Source organism: Nannospalax galili, unplaced genomic scaffold (genome assembly GCF_000622305.1).
Source record: "Nannospalax galili isolate Female #2095 unplaced genomic scaffold, S.galili_v1.0 scaffold829, whole genome shotgun sequence".
Classification (NCBI taxonomy): domain Eukaryota; kingdom Metazoa; phylum Chordata; class Mammalia; order Rodentia; family Spalacidae; genus Nannospalax; species Nannospalax galili.
Window position 1 is genome coordinate 2,502,362 of NW_008360329.1, and position 11,268 is coordinate 2,513,629.

The 11,268-nt window shown below is 37.4% G+C and overlaps 1 pseudogene; it reads right to left on the bottom strand.

Moving 5' to 3' along the window:
• LOC103727964 overlaps positions 1–10,858 on the bottom strand; it is a 124,394-nt pseudogene extending 113,536 nt beyond the window's left edge.
• Between the last annotated feature and the right edge of the window lie 410 nt (positions 10,859–11,268).

Here is an 11,268-nt window from a genome sequence, read left to right on the forward strand (position 1 = left end):
TGAAACATTCTGTCAACTATTATCGATTATTACATTTTTAAGCTTTCTTACTTTGGTTTTCATCCTCAGAAATAACAGACAATGATGATTCAAATTAAACAGTACCAAATATGTACATATGTTTATATTCATCTGTATGTTTAATATCTACATACTGCCTATATTTGCATATATGTGTTCTTGACATAGTAAGGAAGATCCTGAGTGATTGGCTCTCCTGCACAAAGTTGATGATGATACATAATGGCTCCAGGGCAGAAGCAAGCATCCTCAGAGTTAACTCTGAATGTGCAGAAACGCTAATGTTGGTTGTCATGAATTGACAAAAAATAGATGGAAATAGGAACAGAAAGGTGGCATGAGGCAGTAAAGACAACCAAGGGTGAGCAGAGCCAGTCACACATGTGCTAAAATAAGCTATGGCTCTGCCAACGTTATGATAGACCTACTTACTTTTTCTAAGAAATCAAGAGGAAGAACTCAACCCCAACTCCTTATATCAGGAAACAATACCAGAACAAAAGGATGACCTTGTCTATACTAATAGAAATATCTGACGCTGGATAAGTAAACTAAAAGAATATATATGCATGACTTACTACCATACAGCAGTACAGTCTTGGCTCATCTTTGGAAAGGTCTTACATGAAAACAAAGAAGCAGAATATAAATTATTGAATTATGCATCCAGTTATATACAAATGTAAACCTAAAAATTGGACATTTCATAAAACCAACTGCATATGGCATGTTAGATGAACTGCTTATAAGGGCAACATAAGAAATATGAATGGCATAAACACATAATATATATATGAAATTACCTTAAGATTCATTTTTCTGAGAAAAATGTATCATATAGAATAATAAGCATGCAAGTAATATGCCATTAAAAGTGCATATGGACAAGTCCAATAGACTGAGGTTAAAATCCCTGCCATAAACTTGGCAATTTTAGCTCCCTAAGTTTCAGTCAACTGTCAACTGTAAGATTGATAGAATGCAGTTAGAATTAAAAGAAAACATTCCTGAAAAATATTTCTCAATAAGTATTTTTCTTTTACCAGACCTCTCAGATTCATGTAAGAGATGATCATGTCTCATTCATCACAAAATAGTGAATTTAGTACTTAAAATAGTCTATAAAAAAGGATTTCTTAGAACTTTAAAAAATTTATTAATACAAACTTTCATAATCAAAATCATAGAAGGCTTTTTTATAGAGATTAGCAAATCATTTATAAAATTCAAACAAAGATTCAAAGTACTGGAAAATTGAAAACAACCTTTAAAAATGAAAATTGACTGATGGGCTTTGATTAACAATTTCTAAGAAATAAATGCAGAACTACAGTAATCAAACCAATGTTGTTTTGAATATAGAAACAGACAAATCAGTGGAATTGAATAGAGGTTTCAGAAATAGGTGAAAGCATAGATTCTCAGTTGTTTTAACAGCAAAGTTTGACAAAAGAAATGGATAAGCAAATGAGAAAACAAATGTCTCAACTATTGCAAATAATTAAGTTATTTAAAATATAGCTAACTAATAAATGTAGAAGCAAAACCTAATTACATGTAAACATACAGAATTAATTTCTTTCTTAATATATTTATTATTTTTATGTGTATGAGTGTATTGCCTGCATGTATGTGAGTGCCCCTGTGTTATGCAGTGCCACGGAGGTCAGAAGAAGGTGTCGGATTCCCCTGGAACTAGAGTTAGGGACGGTTTGTAGCTGCCATGTGGGTGCTGGCAATCGAATCTGGGTCCTCTGCAGAGCAGTCAGTGCTCTTAACCGCTGAGCCATTTCTACAGCCCATAATTAATTTCTTAATCACATAAGAATATTTTAAATGCTTGATAACCAGTGTAACTAAAATCTAAATATTGGACAGGACGAATAGGGGGGTTGATTGTAAGGAGCTGCTGTAGAGAAAACCATATGAGACTATTCACAGTGTGGACTAGCTAAATAGTTCTAAACAGCACACAGAAACCACCACCGATAAATTATAGAACTGATAAGTAGTGCTGTCTCAAAACTAACACTTTCTCATCAGAAACAGTCCAGAAAATGAAAACCGAAGTGTAGACTAGAAGGAAATAGTCCCCACACACATACGATGGAAAGCTTCTATCTGCAAAATAAAGAACTCCTCTTCTGTAAAACAGGCAAACAAACATATAAAGGCAAGAGCATTCAACAAACACAAAAATTACCGTCATCTGTCATCAGGAAAATGAATATGAAAACCACAAAGACTCTTAAACCTGAATTGGAAAAGGGTGATACGGCCTGATGGATAGTGATGAAAACGTGGAGCAAGCACCCAGGGTCCCAGTAAATGACGCTGCGACTGTAAGGTGGCACAGTCATCTGGGAAGATTGTTTGCCAGCATCTCATTTGGTTAACGTGTTCTATAAAATAACTGTGACCTGGCAACGTTACTCAGGCTATTTCCTTAACCAAGCAAAAGTATGTTTCTTCACAGATTCTGGTATGCAAATATTTCTCACAAATTATTTTATTACACAAACAGCTTTATTATTAGTGTCAAACGGAATCCACACAAATGTCGTTCAATGAAAGAATAATAAATTGAATGTTTCTATATTTATACTAAATATTATCCAGAGAACAATACAGATGAATCTCAAAGCTGTGCTGAGATAAAGAAGGTGCCCAAAGAAAAAGTATTTGCTGTTTAAGTTACAGCAATTAAAAAATTTCCTCTGAGAGAAGGTAGATATTAACAGGAAAAAAAGCCTGTAAATATCTAGAAGGGCAGAAATAATGTTCTACATCTTATTTGAGGTAATATATTCCTGAATTAAGTGCATTTGTCAAAAATCATTACATCACAATTGCAATGTGTGCATTTCACAGTACACAAATTAGCCCTTAAGAAAAAATCTGAAAAGATTTTTTATGTATATTAATATTTTGCCTTCATGTATGTAAGTGCATTCATTGGTACAATGTCTAGGGAGGCCAGAAGACTGTGTTAGATCCCCCTAGAACTGGAGATAGGCCTGACTCTTCACCACGTGTGGGTTCAGAGAACCTCTCCAGCCCCTGAAGGTATTTTTTTAAAGAATCTACATGAGTAAAGGTATATTCTAAATGTGTCTTTCCTGGTACCTGTAGAGACTATAGCTTTACGTCTATATACCTCCTATCTGTTCAGGCTCCTATGCCGTCATAAGATACTCATTACAGAATGTCCCATTACCAAGTTCCAGGGTAGAAATAGAGACCTTACCTCCTTGGTCTCCAAAGCCTCAGCTAGCCTCCCCCCAGCCTGAGATATAACATCTCTACCTCTGGATTTGTGAACATAGATCATGACAGAGAGTCTGCCAAATTAAGTGTGTCACAGACAGCTGAAGCTTTTCTTATTCCTATACTGGCCAAAGCCACTATACAATAGTCGACTCAGAGATCAAAAATCTGCTTTCTCATTCTAGGCTTGTAAGCCTGAGCCCAGACCTCAGCAGACATCTTAAAGCCTGTTGTCAATAGATTTTTTCTCTTTTATATTCTATAAACTTAACAATAAATAAATAATCATGTTTGAACATCCACTTTGCATTTGTTTTATTTATTATTGCATAGTTAGGAATATCTTTTGGTTTCCCAGTGACCTGGATATGCGCAAACATATTGACACCAAGGAGGTTGCTATGGCAACCAAAGGCAACTATGCATTGAGATTTACAGGCAGGTAATTTAAGAAACCCTGAAGCAAAGGATGTGTGCTTGATAATGTCCTAGTAGTCCCAAGGCATATCAAAATTAAATAGAGCTCAAAGTCTTGAAGTCTAAGGAGTGGTTATCACACAGTGAACAGAAGCTGAAAGAATAAAGCATTTTTCTCTAAAGATCTGGGTGTCAGAATATGCAGTGTGATGTTTGTTTGATATAAAAAAAATCAGGACTGGATCTGCCATGTTTAATCACTACATCAAAGAAATTCAGAGCCATATAAATATGCTTTATTAATATTAGTTACCCCTAAAGTAGGTTAACACCATATAGAGATTCTATGATTAGATTCCTGACATAAAATTAAAAGAAGCTTTAAAGATGATTGATAAATTCCAGTGATTCCAGGAAAGGGTCCAATAACATGAACTATGAAAAGCCCCAGGCTGCAGCCTCAAAACAATATAGCAATAAAGTGAAACTTTTATAAGGTACTTAAATAGTGAGAGGTTTGATCGCCATTGATATCTCTACTGCAGAGCAACAAAGCTAAAAGGTTAATTTTTATCTACTTCCTGTACTGACTACTTACCACCAGAGCCACTGCCTCACAAGCATCTAAAAACACTGTCAAAATCAAAATCCTTTCTTCCTTCAGGAGTGCTGAATATTTTGTTTGTAACACTGTTACAGCTTTATTCGAAACGCGTAAAGATTAGCTGAAGGCTCTGTTGTATTTAAACCGAGATAACTCTACTTTTTGATAGCACCATTAAATGGATTTTTTAAAGTCAATATATAGATTTTGTCTTGAAAATAAACATTTTATCAGCTGGTACTGGGTGCAGTAAGATTTCTTGGGCTGGAGAGAAGGCTCAGTGGTTAGAAGCACTGACTGTTCTTGCAGAGGACCCGGATTCAAATCCCAGGACTCACATGGTCGCTAACAACCATTTATAACTCCAGTTCCAGTTCCAGACCTCTGTGGGATTACACAACATGGATGGACTTACACACATGCAGGCAATACACTCACATACATTAAATAAAAAATAAATTAAATAACCTTCATAATTTTTATTTTAAAATACCAAATCACACATTTTACACTAAAAGGAATTTAAATGTGTCCTAACAGAAAAGTATAACTTCAGTTTATTTACTTATGACTTTTTAAAAATTGAGAACTACACAAAACAGGAGGAAAAAATTCTAAGTAGCAAAAATTACAAAAGCAATTTCCTTGAACATGAGGCCCTCAAGACAACTTATTATAGTTTATCCATTAGCCAGTGAAGCAAACAAATACATTTATCACAAATGATTTTCTATAGTTAATAAATTTCCAGATGAAAATAAATCTTAATTTCAATATTGACTTAGTTTCATATATTCCTTCAACTGCCTGCTGTGTTCCAACTAAACTGTGTGCCTGATGATGCTTTTCCAACAGAATTCTTCAGAGAAACTGAAAAAAATGCATTCAACTATCATATGGAAACCCAAAAATCTCAGGATAGCCAAAACAATCCTGAACATAGAAGAACTGCTGGAGGCGTCGCCATCCCTGACCTCAAACTATGCTACAGAGCTATAGTGTTAAAAACACCATAGTGTGAGATAAAAATAGAAACATTGATCAATGGAAGAGAATTGAGGACCAGAATTAACTCCATGCGTTTACAGCCATCCGATTTCTGACAAAGGGGCCTCAAATAACATTGGAGAAAAGATAGCATGTTCAAAAAATAATGTTGGTCAATCCTAACAGCTACATGTAAAAGAATGAAACTATATCCCTACCTCTCAGCATGTATAAAACTCAACTCCACATGGATTAAGGACCACACAACATGAGACCTGCTACCCTGGATCAGATAGAGGAGAAAGTAGGCAATACAATGGAACTTACAGGTACAGGAAAAGACTTTTCTGAACAGGACTCCTATAGTCCAAGTACTAGGTCCAATAATTGACAAAAGGGACCACATGAAACTAAAAAGCTTTTGTACATCAAAGGACATCATCATTTGAGTAAAGTGGCAACCCACAGAAATGGAAAAACTCTTTACCAGCTACACCTCTGAGAGAGGATTAGTATCTAGAATATACAAAGAACTCAAAAACTAAACATCAAAAAAAAAAAAAAAAACCGAACAAGCAATCCAATTAAAAATTGGGGCAAGAAATTGAACAGGAAGTTCACAAAAACATGAAATGCAAGTAGTTGAGTAATACTTTTTAGAAAGTTAAACATCTTTAGTCATCAGCAAAATGCAAATTAAAACAACCCCAATCAGAATGACTAAAATCACCAAAACAAACAAGGACAAATGCTGTTGAGGATGTGGGGAAAGGTGAACTCTTATTCATTGATCATGGGAGTGCAAACTGGTGCATGGAACTCAATATGGGGGTTCCTCAAATAGCAAGAAGTAGATCTACCACATGATCCAGCCATACTACTCTTGGGCATATATCCAAAGAACACTATCCTACTATGGAGATACCTGTGTATTCTGTGTTCATTGCTGCTTTATTCACAATATCCAGGAAATGGAAACGTACTAGATGCCCATCAACTGATGAATGAATAATGAAAATATGATACATTTACACATTGGAATATTATTTAGCTGTTAAGAAAAACAAATTTTTTTCAGGACAGGAGAGATGGTTCAGCAGTTAAGAGCACTTCCTGCTCTTGCAGAGGACCTGGGTTTGATTCTCAACATCTACATGGGGGATAACAATCATCTGTAACTCTAGTTCCAGGGGAAATCCAATGCCTTCTTCTGACCTCCGTGGGCATTGCAAGATTTACACTCATGCAGGCAATACACTCACACATAAAAAAAATTAAGATTAAAAAAAAAAGAAAAATAATAACAAATATTTGCAGGTAAATGGATAGAACTGGAAACAGTCATCCTGAGTAAGGCAACCCAGACTCTGAAAGACATATGTGTCATGTTACCTCCCATAAGTAGATCCTAGCTTTGAATCTTTAGATATGAGTGTTTCGGTTGAAAAGTCCATACAGGTCAGGAAACTAACAGACATCCACGAGAAGAGTGGGAGGCCTCATGGGAAGGGAGATATAATGCAGTGATAATAAAGTAAGGAAAGGGAATAATGAAGTGGAAAAGGTTAAACGATGTAGAGAATGGAAGGGGAAGGCAGAGGAGGAAGTATGGGAAGGGATGACTAATACAAAAGGCCTTTAGAAAGTCATATGGAAACCCACCACTACAGAAGCTTCTTAAAGTATAAACACAGACAATATAAAAAGATATTAAAAAGAGTTAACTCTGTAACAGGCAGACATTGCCCCTACTAGACAGCATTGGCTAGCAAAAAGAAGTCCAATGCCAGGAATGGACTCCCTCTTTGGAAGCTGTTGGCCATGGGTCCCATAGACCCTCAAACAATATTAGATTTTGCCACTGGTGTTGGTTATCCAGGAAGAAAATTTAGGATTCTACTCCAAAATATAAGTACCTCATAGGGTTGGTATCTAAAACATTTGGGAAATCAACTTAAATTTTTTACTTGAACATTTCATTAATTATAAATTGGTAATCTTTCTGATTTGAAAAAGTTAGTACAGCTACTTCTTTGCATGGGCAGATAGATGATGAGGGCTTAAAAATTTGTGCGTGTGTGCGTGTGTGTGTGTGTGTGTGTGTATACATGCATGCACACATGCATGTGCATGTGAAGACCAGAGGTCAACCTAGAATGTCATTGCTCAAGAGCCATCCACCTTGGTATTTTTTATTTTTTATTTTATGTGTATGAGTGAATTGCCTGTATGTATGTAAGTGCACCCATGTCAGGCAATATCATGAAGGACAGAAGAGGGCATCAGATGCTCTGGAACTGGAGTTTCAGATCGTTGTTAGCCACCATGTGAGTGCTGGGATTTAAACCCAAGTCTTCTTCAAGAACAGCCAGTGTTCTTAACTCTTCAGTCATCTCTCCAACCCCCTTGTTTTTTGAGCTAGGATCTCTCACTGGGACCTAGGGCTTGCCAATTACACTAGGCTAGCTGGTCTAGGGGGTCCACCTGTCTTCATCTACATAGTGCTGGGATTACAGGAACATACCACCATGCCTAGTTTTTATGTGGGTGCTAGGATCAAACTTGGGACCCTGTGCTTTTAAGACAAGTGCTATACTGATTGAGTTGCCTCCCCTGCCATGCTCCCGCTTCTTTATTCTACTAACACGATCTCACATGCTGGCAACCCAGAAAGAGTTACAGTAAGCAGATCTTGTGGCATAAAACTGTATCTCAGAAAATTTATGCTTGTGGCATAAAATTGTATCTCTTTCTCATTTTTTATTAGTTCTTTGAGAATGTCACACAGTGTATTTTGATTCTGTTCACTAGTCTCACCCAACTCCTCCCAGGTTCACATCCGCCTTCCTTACCCACCCAAATTTGTGTTCTCTCTCATTTTTATTTTATACACACATTGATTCTAACTTGTGCTGACCATATATTCTTGGGTTTGTGGTACACATACTAGGGGGCACACTCTTAAAGAAAATTAACTCCCCATCTCCTAGCACCTATCAATTGCCAATGACACCTCAGCTAGTGTGGAACATTGTGCCCACGCAGAGGTTTTGTCTAATTGAGCTTGCCCAGGTCTTGTGCATGCTGTCTAAAGTCCTGTGAGTTCATATATGTAACTACCCTGCTGTGTCCCCAAAATACTGTTTCCTTGTAGTTATCCACCATCTCTGGCTCTTGCATCTTTTCACTTTCTCTTAGCCTTGGAAGGAGAGAGTGTAACATAGGTGTGCCATTTAGGGCCTCTAAAGGCTTTTATTCTCTACACCTTGACCAGTTGTGAGTCTCAGTGTTAATTGCCATCTACTGCCAAAAGAAGCTTCTCTGATGAGGTTTGAGACATGCACTAATCTATAGGTATAACAAGTTATTAAGAGGTGGTTCAATACTATGTCCACTGAGCAGAATAATAGTAGTAAGTTTTTTCCCCATGACCTACTACCTATATAGCCTCAGATTCTTGGCTGTGGTAGCAATGACAGTCATGGGTTTCATCTTTTGGAACAGCCTTAAATCAAATCAGAAAGTGACATTTGTGCCACTGTTGCACCAGTGGGCATGTTTTGCCAGGCCAGTCATTATTGTAGTGTGCAGGGTTCACAGCTGGGTAAGACTGATGATTACTTTCCTTCTTGAACCTTCCAGCACTATGAAAACTAGCCAGTAGGGATTAAGTATAACTATCACTAAATGACTTTTGAAAAAGTCATATGGAAACCTACTCCTATAGAAACTTCATAAAACATATACACACACACATATAAAAAGTGTTTAAATGGAATTAACCCATAACTGAGCAACCATGCCCTGAGTATACACCACATGCTAACAAGTAAAAGGTCCAGTAACAGGAATGAATTACTTCTTTTGAAGGTGTCGGCAAGTAAGATATGATAGACCCCCCACCAAACATTACGGGTTATTGCCGTTGCTTTTGTTACCCTCCAGAACTTGATGGTAAGACCTGATTCCTGAAGACAACATAGAACATGGAGAAATAAGTTTGCTTTTCTAAAACCCAGAAGAAGGTGGTTTAGGTATAATACTAAACTTGGCGACAACTTTGTCAACTTTATTTTGGAATATCAGGAAGGAGATGAAACAGAAAGGAAGGTGATCATTAAGAAATTGTCAAGAGGGGAAATAATGATGCCAGCATCTGCAGCATGGAGACAGGATTCACCTGTGTGTCTCCAGGCTTATAACTTTTCCTTCAAAATTAAACTTTGAGAAAGAAAATGAGGCTGGCCCACCTGAAAGATATGAAGTTGAGAAGGAAGAGCAAAAGGGTGAAGAAGATAAAATAAGATTTCATCAGTCACCGTAAAAACCCATGACCTATGTTACTGAATAGCACTCCCCCAAATTCATTAATATTAGAATACCATTTCCGTATGCTTCCCAACATATGTATGACAAAACCCCAAATACCTTTAGCCCAAATTGTTTAAAAGCCTTCAAACTAAATATTTATATATTGCTCTTTATTTCTGTCCTAGTTTGTTTCTTCATTGCTGTGACAAAACACTCTGACCAATACCAATTTGGGGAGGAAAGCGTTTATTTGTCTTAAATCTCCCAGGTCACAGTATCATCAGGGAGCCAAGGTAGGAACTCAGGGCAGGAACCTGGAGGCAGGAGCTGGAGCCCAGGCCATGGAAGAACACTGCTTACTGGCTTGCTCACCTGGCCCCTGCTCAGCCTGCTTTCTTATGCAACACAGGCCACCTGCCCAGGGGTAGCACAATCCTCAGTGGGTTTGGCCCTACCACATCACTCAACAATCAAGAAGATACCCCAGAGACATGGCCACAGGCCAGTCCTATGGAGGCAATTCCCTAATTGAGGCTCCCTCAACCCAGGTGTGTCAAGTTGACACTAAAGCTATCCAGCACAATATTCAACTTCTTTTTAAAACTACTGTAATACCACAACTGACTGCAATTTTGGCTAATTTATAAATAACTTTAAAATATTTTGAATGAAATGCAGCAAACTACACCTGTGTAAAAGCAGCAATGTTTTAATTATGGGCTAAAATGTCTAAGACAGTGAACTTGAATTAGAAAAATTAACACTCTAAGTACATGGCTAGAACATCTTTCAGTAGGGAAGGCATTGAACACATTTCTCTACATACATCATGACCATTAACAGAGTAGTAAATCTTAATTGGAAGGTCAAGAAAAAAAATAGTAAAACCACACTTTCCCTGTAAGAAATTACACTTTACCTTCTGTACAGATAGCTACTATATGTGGAAAAACAATGATCTGGTCATCTTTCTCTCCATCATCTTCAGCACCTCATTTCCTCTCAAAAGACCTTCTTCCTCTTCCTCCTCTCCTTCTTGAAAAACTCCTCCTCCCCCTTCTTCATCCTGAATTTCTTCTTTAAATACAATTGAGCCACTTCTTCTTCCCCTGGCTTCATCTTCAACCTCACTCTTTCTCCTTCACGTGGACCAGCTTAATCCTCCTTACCTTGCTCTCCGTTCTCCCCACTCTTCTCCTCTTCCTTCTTCTCTTCAGATTCTTGGAGGCTTAAAAGTCCTGATAGAGACATGCCCAAATCTTACCTACTTCACTCAGTGGAAGCAAAATTAGAGAACTCAGTGCAGTAGAAGCTCTGCAGAATCTTAAAACGTGAAGTCTTGATTTTTTTTAACCATGAAATCAAAAACTTGGGGTATCACAGAGAAAATAGATCATATACTTAGATGGATTTGGTGAGGATGATAATACAACACCAATCACTAAAAAGCAGGAGTAGAGGAATAGAGATAGAGATATAAAGGAAGGAGAAGCAGAGTTGTTCCTTCCTGTCCTCCTCCTCCTCTTCTTCTTCTTCTCCTCCTCCTTCTTCTTCTTCTTCTTCTTCTTCTTCTTCTTCTTCTTCTTCTTCTTCTTCTTCTTCTTCTTCTTCTTCTTCTTCCTCCTCCCCTCCCTCCTTCTCCTCCTCCCCCCTCCTCCCCT